Below are 10,137 nucleotides of genomic sequence, written 5' to 3' on the forward strand. Positions count from 1 at the left end.
CTGGGCTAGATGGACCTTTGGTCTGACCCAGTACGGCCATTGTAAGCTCAGGGCTCAGGGTCGGGGGTCTCAGTGGACCACCTTGATTTTCATGCAAACCTGCTCCTGGGTGGCCAGGCTGGCAGTTCTCCTAGCCTAGATGGCCACTTTCCTGTGCCTAGTGCGGAGGTCATGGACGAGGTCCACGATGTCTGCACTGGACCAGGCGAGTGCCCGCCTCTTGCGGTCCTGAGCAAGCTCCCGGGAGCCGCCAGACTGGTCCCGGGAAGAGGGGGAGGGCTGGGGGGCATCGGGTGGCTGGCTCAAGCCGTGCCAGGTGCAGGGTCTGCTGGCTGGGTGCTGGCAGGCTTGCACCTGGCACGGGCATCGTAGCCAGCCCGTGCCCCTTTAAGGAGTCCGGGGCTGGGAGAAGGACAATAGAGTTTCCCTGGTGTTGGCCAGGGTGGCCACCAGGGAAACCTGGGGAGGGCTAGCCTCCCACTAGTTCGAATTAAGGGGCTACACACCCCTTAATTCGAACTAGTAAGTTCGAACTAGGCTTAGTCCTCGTACAATGAGGTTTACCTTGTTCGAACTAAGCGCTCCGCTAGTTCGAATTAAGTTCGAACTAGCGGAGCGCTAGTGTAGCGCCTATCAAAGTTAATTCGAACTAACGTCCGTTAGTTCGAATTAACTTTGTAGTGTAGACATACCCTTACTAACTAACTAACTAACTAACTAACTAACTAACTAACTAACTAACTAACTAAAATTCATTTTGGCTGAATTTAGTACTTTATTAAAATGAGGGGCCAGTAGCTTTGCTGCTTAGAGCCAGGCAGCACTTATGCTATTACATGCAGGTAATATAGGTTGGTAAAGGCTTAAGTTATTGTCCACCCTAGACATAGCTTGGCTTCTTTAGAACTCATCTTGACAGTCACCATGAATTGTACGGTACTTTGCATATATGGTCCAAATGTCTAGGAAGCACTAGTCAATGGAAAGTAATGTTGTGTCCATCTGAGTTATCTGAGTGGCTCCCACAGAACATTAAGCAGTTTAGATGACATACAGACAAGTACATCAGCATATTGAACTGCAGGACAGCATAAGTTAACCAAGACCCAGGCTATTTGGGGTGCATGTGGGTTCCCTTTTTGTATTGCCCACACAGATGAATTGCACCATCAAAGCACACACACAAGGCATCCACTTAGTCACCCCATGCTTTAGAATAGCTAGTGTTGGTGCCACTGGCTTTGAAATACAAATGTTCCTGTCATTTGGGGTTGTGCTGTCTCCATAAAAATTCAATATATGTATTATTCTTGGCATTTTAGAATAGGCCGCCAGGAATATTTTGTTCATTCAAAATGCAGAGCAAAATTATTTCCCCTGTGTTTGTTTTGGCCTAAACTGATTGAATATAGCCAAAAGCTTGGATTTTGTTCACATTTCTGGTAGAATTTATTTGTATTGTGTTGCCAGTAGTGCACAAAGTTTTGGAAAATAGTTTGGTGAGAGAAATCAATCATTTGTTTGCTTTTGGCATCCCAAAAGGAACACGGAGTTGTAGGGCTTTTAAAATGGCTTAGCCCCAAAGCCATAACATTTCTGCAACAAGAGTGTTGCAAGTCCTGCAAGTAAGAAATAAATTCAACCCTAATCCAATAATAGGCACCACACATGCAGCCCCTGCCCTATCAGAGCCAATGTGAAAGGGTTTATTGCAGGATTGGGGCTTTCTGGCAGTATCAAGTGTTAGCTGCTACACTCTTTTTTTCAGGCTGCCCATCAGTGTATTGTTTAAACCATATTACAGGTCATACCCGGACATGGTCTCCTTTTGAAAAGGAGGTTCCAGAAAAGGAGGTTCCACAGTCTCCTTACCTATCTGTTCTATTGCTCCTCTGTTCTTACACTGAGGAATTTTTAACACTATAACTCTGCTATGCTATGGTTTACTTATTGCCTTTTGTCCTGCCCTTGTCCTAACATCCCCAGTTAATCTCCTCCTTTTCAAACTAAACATACCCAGTTTCTTCAGCCTTTGTTCAGACATCTTTCATTCCATTGCTTTAATCATATTTGCTGCTGGCCTCTGGATCCTTTACAGTGTCTGTACATTCTTTCTGTACATTAGTGACCAAAATTGGACTCAGTACTCCAGATGAGGCCTAACCAATGTTGCTGTCACCTTCCATAACTTGTATGCAATGCCTCTGTTAGTGCAACTGAAAAGTGCATTTGTGGAGGCTTTTTTTGCAACAGTATCTTATTGCTGAATCAGTTTAAGGATTTGATTCAGCATGAAGCATGGTCCAAGCCCCAATAACTTTGAGGAGTGAGACTGATAATGGCTCCTAGGACTTTTCCTGCAGAAGGCACTTCAGAATAAAAGAGAGGGGTTGGTAGTTGCATGAGAATGTCCAAGAGCCTGTGGAGAAGAGGAATCCAGAAGGAGGAGTTCTCAAGGCTTGTTGAAGGCAGATTTACAGAGGAAAGGGATAGTTCTGGATTCCATACTACCATGCAAATCCTTTAAGAGGTTTGTGGAAACATCTGCCTGGGGCTAGTTAGCTTGGATTAGAGGTTCCTGAAAACCTTGTAGATGTTTGTATTTTGCGTGGACACCCAAAAAGCAGGGTGAATTTCAGTGGGTTGAAGCTATAATGATAATACCTACTTCTCTTATATAGTGCTTTTCATTGGTAGATCACAAAAGTAAGGTACATGTAATTATCTTCATTTTACAGATGGCAAAGCCAAGACAGGGAGGTGCAGTGACTTGTTCAAAGTCATCCAGTCGATTAGCAGTGGAACTAGGAACAGAATGCTGAGCCCCATGCCATGATACAACTGCTATCTATCCTGCTTTCCATAAAAGCACTCCATAGATATCCAAAGGGATCTTAGTAACTGTGACAGCTAAGATGAGGTTTACTGTGATGTCACTGGAATCCAGAGAGATAAAAACAGTCTAGCTGAGTCCCATATTTATGGGTTACTGGTTTGTATTTGAGTTCTTTTATGGATCACCCAAAGGTTTAGAAAGAAAAAGATTATAACCATACACAAAGCCAGACATCTTCCATTCAGAAGCCTATCTTTTTTTGGCACCATTTGGTATAAGTGTTTTGCAAAGATTTGTGCCAGTGAAATTTCTTAATCAAGTGACCGATCAGTAGCACTAATAATAGTACCCCACTCATTTTGCACCCCCAGGAAATTAGCCAGTTTGGGGATTTTCTCAGGATTTCAAGAGAGATTTTTGCAAGGTACCAAGAAGCAAACCCAAGGGAAACTTGCCTCCTCTAAGACTTGCCTTAGAGCCAGAGTCTCCTCTTTGTCACACAAAGCAATATCTGTTGCTGCTAGGGAAGGTCTTCTGGAGTTGCCTGTGAGTTCTGAAGCTGCTGGCACGAGTATTCAAAATAATCAGATTTCTGCCTCATTGAAGACAATGAATTCTATGCTGAAGTTACTGAACTCCAAGTTTGATCAGCTGCTGAAGAAAGTGAAAACAACAGAAACCCCAAGCACAATCTATAGAGAAGCTTGAAAATTTGAAGGAGGAAATACAGGCCCAAGCCAAAAGACAGAGTGGTTGAGAAAGGTAAGTTCTGGTCTTTTCAAAGAAAACATAATAAAAGACGATGTTTTCCTTTCTTAAGAAAAGCACACAGGATGTTTTTACATTTTAAAATAGAAAATACATTGCTACACTAAACTTGTAAGCTCTGTAACTGCCTTGACAGATAGTTGAAGAATGCAGAAATGTATGCATTAATACAAACAGGCTCTAAAATTCACTGAAGTAAATGAAAAGGCTCCCCTTGGCTTCATTGGACTTTGGATCAGGCTCTTATCGTGCCTTCCTTTGTAATGCAAATATTCCAGGCTTAACTGATTAAAAACAAAACTAGAAGTGTTAGAAAATTTAAATTGAAAAAGAAAGAGAAGCAAGAGCAAAGTGTTCTCTTCCTCCCATCCTCATATCAGGGAACTAGTGAGACTGGTACATATGATCTCTGGTGACCTCTAGGCAGAAGGGTATTTTTGGAGAAGATATAAAGGGTCAAGTATGACATCTATAGCATAAAAACATTGAGTGGTCCTAAGAATAGGTCTACACAGCAACATTATTTCAAAATAACTAGTGTTATTTCAAAAAAACTCAGTCTGCATCTACACAGCAGGCAGTTATTTCAAAATAATGTTGAAATGCTGTCAAGCTGGAGGACTGCTTTCTCTGACTCGTGTAACCCTCATTGTACAAGGAGTAAGGGAAGTCAGAGTCAGAGGAGGAATGCTCTATTTCGAAATAAGTGCTGTGTAGATGCTCCCAATTTCGAAATAAGTTACTTTGAAATAAGTTACGTAATTGACGTAGCTCAATTTGCATAGCTTAGAATCATAGAATCATAAGGCTGAAAGAGACCTCAGGAGGTCCCAAAGAGGGACCAATCCCAACTAAATCAACTCAGCCAGGGCTTTGTCAAGCCAAAACTTAAAAACCTCTAGGGATGGAGATTCCACCACCTCCCTAGGTAACCCATTCCAGTGCTTCACCACCCTCCTAGTGAAATAGTTTTTCATAATATCCAACCTAAATCTCCCCCACTGTAACTTGAGACCATTGCTCCTTGTTCTGCCTTCTGTCACTACTAAGAACAGCCTCTCTTCATTTTCTTTGGAACCTCCCTTCAGGAAGTTGAAGGCTGCTATCAAATCCCCCCTCACTCTTCTCTTATTTTGAGTTAAGCCCAGCTGTGTAGATGTACCCTTAGGGTATGTCTAGACTATATGGCTCTGTCACCAGAGCCATGTAGATTAGTTTACTGGACATACCCAAATGAAGCGGCGATTTAAATAATCGCCGCTTCATTTAAATTAAAATGGCTGCCGCGCTGTGCCGATCAGCTGTTTGGCAGCACAGCGCTGTAGTCTGGATGCTCCGCGGTCAACATCAAAGGCATTTGTCGACCTCCCCAATATGCCTCGTGGGATGAGGTTTACGGGAAGGTCGACAAATGCCTTTGATGTCGAACACGGAGCGTCCAGACTACAGCGCTGTGCTGCCAAACAGCTGATCGGCACAGCGCAGTAGCCATTTTAATTTAAATGAAGCGGCGATTATTTAAATCACCGCTTCATTTGGGTATGTCTAGTAAACTAATCTACATGGGTCTGGCGACAGAGCCATGTAGTCTAGACATAGCCTTTGAGACTAACCAAAATATATAGAATCATAAAGTTATAGACTAACATGGCTGTCTCTCTGAGAATCTTTAGCATAGTGTGCTTAAATTTCCAAATGTTAAGTTCTGTTCAGTCTATATCAGAAAAGAGTCATCCAGACATCATTAGATCTTGCAAAGTTAACTCTTTTTTTAAATTAGCCTCCAAGAAGGTGTTAATCCATTGTTCTGTACCCCACTAAGTTGTGTGTTTGTTCTTGTTCTGTTTTTGTCGGCAGTGTAGTTCTAAGGAAGCACTTCCTTCACATTTGATGTGTCGCAATTATATGAGCTATTTCCCAAGATATAATACAGTTGATTGAATGGAATGAGATCTGACTTCAGTACAAAATTAATTCTCCCTGGGGTTTTATCTTCGAAAAGAATTGCTATCTTTCATTCCCAAAGTATGTCTATCGGTTTTGGGAAGATTTCCAGCAAATTCTTGAGTAAATAGTATCCATTCTGTGACGTCAAAGCTGTGTCCACCATGAGAGTGCACCTTCAAAGGTCCCTCAAACACTTATGAATAAGTTTTAGAACACAATTCCATCTCAATTCATTGCTTCAAAGTTCCCATATATTTTGTTAGTAATTTGACAATAATTTGTATGTTTTAATGCTGAACACCTTTGTCTAATTTTAAATGTTTTTGATTTTTAATATAATCTTCATGTCAGATGTTTCATGTGATTGGAAGCCAGTTTTTATATTCAGTATTGCTGTAACTATATTGGTCCCACAATATGAGAGAGACAATATGGGTGAGGTAATATCTTTTATTGGACCAACTTTGGCAGGTTAGAGAAACAAGCTTTTGAGCTTACAAAAAGCTCTTCAGATAGGGAAAATGTATTCAGAGCATCACAGCTAAGTACAACATGGAACAAATTGTATAGCAAATATAGTTTACATATATTTCAAGGGACCAGTCAAGGTGAAGTGAATGGATGAGCTTGGCATGGGGTGGATATCTGAGGGACTGATTACATAGAGACTAAAGGACTCCATATCACTTATCCATTTCATCCTCACTCATAACAATTTTATATTCAACAAGGAATACTTTGTTCAAGCTATGGGAACAGCCATGAATACCGGGGTGGCTCTCCAATTAGCCAACTTTTCACGGGCCACTTTGAAGAAGAATTTCTGAACAAATCCACCAAAAATCAATGATAGACTTGAGATACATCAACAATAATTTCTGCCTTTGGACGGCCAAGCTAAACTCTCTCAAATTTCCACCAGCAGCTACAATCCATCCATGAAAGTGCTTTTTTTCATTTTTAGCCAAATAAAGGATATTAATACAAACAGCAAAAATGAATTGCATGTGTAATCCAGTATTGTGACTTTGTCAAAGGTCTTCCTAGTATCCCATCTACAGATGATAGGAGATGTCATAGTCATCGATTACAGAGTCCAGACTCTTCATTTCAAGCTCTGTGTTCATGCTTTTAGTCCTAGATGTTTCTGCTTCAGAGTGGTCATTACACAGGGATGTGGGAAATGAACCTTACAAACCCCTGATTTACTGTATAACCTGAGTGTAATTAATTACTAATTGTGTAGCAAATATGCTAGTTATAATCTAAACTTTTAATACTTCTTCACAGCAGAAACAAAAGATAAAGTGCTTCAATGAACAGCTTGATTCATAATTAAGTGTTCCTTGGTGTTGTAATGATGTAGCCTAAGATCAGTGTAATTCAGTTCATGACCCAATTTAACAGATATTTGGAATTCTTTGTGGACATCCATGAAGGCCTTGAATCTTAACACCAGTGAGAAATATTTATAACTAAATGATGAGTAAGGTCTTCTGGATTTAGCTTGGAGAGGGGAGCTGTCATGATTATGAGGGTTAACCAGCAGCCTGGGGATTAAGGGGTTAACTACACCTAGCCAGGTGGAGTGACCAGTAGGAATGTAGGAGGGAGTTTCAACCTGGGACAAAGGAATTTGGGTTTTTTTCTTTTCTCCATTTTCTCTCTGTGAGTTCTCTGCAGCTACAGAGAGGGACAAGCATGTCTCTCTCTCTCTCCAAGACACCATTCTTCATTTTCTGTAAGTAGGGTAAAGTTTAGGTAGTTTCGTTAGGTTTTATTGTGTTATGGATTGGGTATGGGATCTGAGATCTGGCACTGCTTAAAAGATGTTTTGGCTTTCTTTGTAACTAAGTTCTAGGCCCATGGAGTTTCTCCATGAGTATATTTTGTTACCTTCCTCTCTAGTCATTATACTTGCAACCAGAATATTGTTGTAATAATAAAAGTTCTTTCTTTTCTTGTATTAACCTGGCAGTGGTTAATGGTGTGCCCTGATTTTTGTTTTAGGGGGAAGATTTCCCAAATGATCTTTCCCCTGATTTCTTTAGCAACATTTGGGTGGTGGCAGCGGAAGTTTTATTCCCAAGATCTAGGGTTTTTAAGATCTTGGGGGAAGTTTTATACCAAAGCCTGGTAGATAAGGCTTTGGGGTACACTTGCTGGCCCCCACTTCTGCATTTATCATGCCAGAGTGGGGAAGGAGCCATGACAGGAGCTATGCACTGTTACAATATTGTCAGTGGAAGTAGTTTGCTACAGCTTAACTCCAGAAGGAATTTCTATAATCAGATTGATGTTTCCACTGCAAAGGATGTTTTAAATTAACAATCTTTTTGATGAATATGTACATGTGTTATTTTGGATCTTATGTTGAGGTGTCCTCCTAGATTATTAAACGTTCATTAGTTAATGTTTTGGAGAGATCAGAAAGAAAACGTGCACATCGGAGGGGTCTGAAGAGGCAACAGTAAGCCTGAGAACAAAGCTCAGGTAGACTGTGTTGTCATTGGAAACCAGAAAGATGTAGAGCCCATTGAGTTAGAACCTTTATCTCATTGCACAGAGAGACAGAAATATACATTGCTATGGAGAACCTAAAATTACTAGGATCCAAATTCCATTTGGAAGGTGCACTGCAGTGACTTAAACTAAAATGGTAAGTTCTCTTAGGGTGTGTCTACACAGCAAATATTCTGAAATAACTTTCTTAGCATCTACACAAGCCACCTGCTATTTCAAAATTAATTCAAAATAGTGGAGGGCTTATTTCGAAATTGGTAAACCTCATTCCACGAGGAATAGCGCCAATTTTGAAATTGCTATTTCGAAATAAGTACTGTGTAGATGCTTATTTCGAAATAGGGGGCCTCCAACCCTTCCCAGGGTGCTGTGCTGGCCGCCCTGGCCACAAGGTAACTTCTGACCTGATGCCCTGCCAGAACTAGTTCCGGTTCACCTTACATGTGATTCAATGTCCAATCAGTGTGGATGCGCTATTTTGAAATATCGAAAAGCTACTTCAAAATGCATTTTGTGTATAGAAGTGTTATTTCTAAATAAGATATTTCAAAATAACTATTTTGAAATTAGATATTTCGAAATAATGCTGTAGTGTAGACATACCCTCGATTTCTTTATAAGGTATGAGAATATGGATCCACCTCACATTTCAATTTTTCAGGCTTTGCAGGCCTTAGATTGATTTCTTGTAATATGGTTAGGTCCACTTTTTGCACTGCTGAAATGAGAGAATGATTTTCTTATAACGGGGCTGTGCATTCTATGCTATGAGCTTTATCGCCAAAAGAAGTTAGATTTTCTCCTATAGCTATTTTAGTTTTGAGGGGTAGTTTTATGATTGAGGGTATGTGGAATAAAGCATGTGTGCATCTGAGTGGGTGGTCAGGAAAGCTAATGACCTCACAATGTTTTTATTGGAGACAGAGTTGTTCAGTGATTCCATGGTACAGTGTACAGCGATTCCATGGTAGAGCATTATTCCCTTAGGTATGTGTACTGCTGTGTTCAGGATCACCTGCTATTTTACCATACAAGATAGAAAAAAAGTAAGAGTGTTAATAAAAGGAAAACCACAGTACTTTGTTCTGTTAGTGATGAACAAGCTGTGTAAATGACTGGTTGCGTCTTTGCCTTCTACAATGTTAAGTATAAAATCCATAATCATACATAGCATTAGCCTGGCATTGTCAAGAGTGGATTGGTTTACTATCCAATAAATGTTGTATATGTTGTTCATTATCAGGTTATCAGGACTAGTAACAAGAATGAAGCAGAAGATGTTACCATCACAACGTCAAAGGAACATTTGTGAAGCTCGTCAATTGGCTATAATAGCAGGCATTTGAATAAAAGCATCATGAAACCCCAGTGATGAAAACTTTTCAGAGATACCTCCAAAAAGTTGGGACATTCTCCTGCTTTTAAGATATATCGCCTTTCTGGTAGGATTAAAACAGTAGATGTACACACACACACACCCACTCATGGTGCAAATAAAAAGAAACAGAAAGCGAGTACATGTTCTGTTATTTGATGTCCCCCAGTCTCCAGATTCATTAGGCAAGTCATTTAGATTCATTGTACCTCAGTTTCTCCATTTGTAAAGGGAGTATAAGGATGATACATTTTTAATAGTGAAAAAAATGACTGAAAAAATGTTGAGAGTAATTTGGGAACCTCGGTGGTTAGGTGCAGTTTAAATTTAAATTATTATATGTGTAGTTGTTTTCATTATTATGATCTAATATATAAGATTCACAATGGTCACTAGACGTGCTATTTAAATAATACTGTACCACTAAGTTACATTATGAATTCTACACTGATAATTTCATATACCATAAATAAAGGACTTTACATCTCAAATGTGTCTGTCTTTTTGTTTCTAACATGTACACACACACACACACACACACACACACACACACACACACACACACACACATGTATGTACAATCAGCCCTCAAAAGAGAGAGCCAAATTACTTTACAAGCTACATTTTTTTTTAATCAATAGTAATTTAAATACAAGATTTCTTTCAGGACTGTGTGAATAATACCACT

The 10,137-nt window shown here is 40.0% G+C and overlaps 1 long non-coding RNA gene across 1 annotated transcript; it reads left to right on the forward strand.

Moving 5' to 3' along the window:
• Positions 1-2,954: 2,954 nt before the first annotated feature.
• On the forward strand, positions 2,955-9,588 carry LOC142831164 (uncharacterized). The gene is made up of 2 exons (XR_012906835.2): positions 2,955-3,598; positions 9,318-9,588. It is a non-coding gene; the product is annotated as an uncharacterized LOC142831164 (long non-coding RNA).
• Positions 9,589-10,137: the final 549 nt, after the last annotated feature.

Source organism: Pelodiscus sinensis, chromosome 12 (assembly GCF_052426305.1).
Source record: "Pelodiscus sinensis isolate ZL-2025 chromosome 12, ASM5242630v1, whole genome shotgun sequence".
NCBI classification, from domain to species: Eukaryota; Metazoa; Chordata; order Testudines; family Trionychidae; genus Pelodiscus; species Pelodiscus sinensis.